The sequence below is a fragment of the Cetorhinus maximus genome, chromosome 16, assembly GCF_964194155.1.
Source record: "Cetorhinus maximus chromosome 16, sCetMax3.hap1.1, whole genome shotgun sequence".
Classification (NCBI taxonomy): Eukaryota; Metazoa; Chordata; class Chondrichthyes; order Lamniformes; family Cetorhinidae; genus Cetorhinus; species Cetorhinus maximus.
In genome coordinates this window covers 12,550,784-12,552,474 of record NC_135894.1, presented here as the reverse complement: position 1 = coordinate 12,552,474, position 1,691 = coordinate 12,550,784, and the positions used below count along the sequence as shown (strand labels likewise).

The following is a 1,691-nucleotide window of genomic DNA, read 5'->3' as shown; positions in this document are numbered from 1 at the left end:
AAACCCCTCCGCACCGTGCCAAATGGCACGGAGGGCATGTCCCCGAGGCGGCTCATATTATTGCGGGGCACCGGCACCCGAGGGAGGGTTCGGGGCTTGGGGCCAATGTGGAATTCCGTCCGAACAGGGGAACGTTCAGCCGGAAGCCCACCGCGCACCTGGGCCACCTCGAGACCTAAAATGACATCGGGTCCGAGCACGACCGTCCTTAGGTCTTGGATGGCATCGGCTGCGACCTGGACACTCACTGACGTGCGGCGCGCCAACTCCTGCGGGAGCATCCAGCCCAGTCCTCCGTCACCCAGCACGTCCCCGATCCTGGTCACCCCGGCAGCCACAGCCCTCCTCTCCACCAGCCACTGAAAGGGACGGAGGGGCGGATTCCTGAGCAGCGGCTCTCTGACGATAGCCGCTGCTCCTGACGGGGGAGAGCTGCGTCGCGAGGCGACCACGTTCCAGACTTTGATCAGGTCCTGGTAAAAGACGGGCAACGCCTGGAAGGAGCCACCGAGGCCCCTCTGCTCTATAAACAGGAGCTGCACGTCATAATTCAGGCCGTGCACCTGGCGGAAGAAATACGTCGCCAGGGCACACCATCTCGGAGGAGGCTCGACGTAAAGGTATCGCCACAGGGTCTGAAGACGGAAAGTTGCCACCTGCGTGCGTAGGCACACTAGCGCCTGACCGCCCTCCCTAAGCGGGAGACTCAGAACCTCAGCAGCGACCCAGTGCAATCTTTTGTCCCAGAAGAAGTCGACTAGCATTCTCTGGATTTTTACGACAAAGTCCGGGGGAGGGGTCAAAGTGACCAGCCGATACCACAACATGGCGGCGATCAGCTGGTTTATGACGAGAACTCGACCCCGGTAAGACAGCACTCGGAGCAGTCCTGTCCAGCGAGCAGCAGGGTTAGGAAGGTTAAGAAGATGTAACTCTTTCGAGTTATCAACAGTCACAGATTGTAACTCTTTCGAGTACATTCACAGTTCTTGGTTTCCGGGAGTGGGACATGAACCCACAACCTTCTGATTCAAAGGCGAGGGTGCTATGAACTGAGCCACAACTGACACCTCGTTAAAAATGGACAGTAATTCTACACCGAAAGTAATGAGCAGAGTCACAAAGTGTAAAGTTTTAAATTGGATTCTTTCACCTCCCCGGCAGGGAATTGAACCCCGGTCTCCCACGTGACAGGCGGGGATACTAACCACTATACTACCGAGGAGTGTTAAGAAGATGTAATTGCACAGCCTGGACATGGGTGTTAATCATGTGTAAATAATTGTAAATAAACTCCCAAGAATGTCTCCTTGCCTTTGGCTCCTTGTTATGATGAGCAATGTTTGTGTCACTCAGATGTGAAACCTTGGTTCCTGCACAAGATAAAGGCAGGTGTCTCAAACCAGGGCATCTTCAATGTGCATTGTGTAACCTTCAGACCAAAGTGTTGGTCCAGCTTCACACTCACTGGGCACATTACTGATGCCTGCACCTCGATGGTGTTTGTCATTGCTGCCAGAATGTCGTGGGCAGGCATCACAGAGTTCCGTCATTCTCTCTGGGTTCTCTCAGTAACTTTATGGTGGGGCTGGCCCCCATCTCTTCAACATCTGTGTGTGGTGATGATGTGCACCTAAAGGGGTCAGGTGCTGAAGGCTGACAAAGGATCAGGTGCATTTAAAATTTCATGG

General features: G+C 54.3%; 1 non-coding gene across 1 annotated transcript; it reads right to left on the bottom strand.

The window, feature by feature from the left end:
- Positions 1–1,153: 1,153 nt before the first annotated feature.
- Positions 1,154–1,225, bottom strand: trnad-guc (transfer RNA aspartic acid (anticodon GUC)). The gene has a single exon. It is a non-coding gene; the product is annotated as a tRNA-Asp (tRNA).
- Positions 1,226–1,691: the final 466 nt, after the last annotated feature.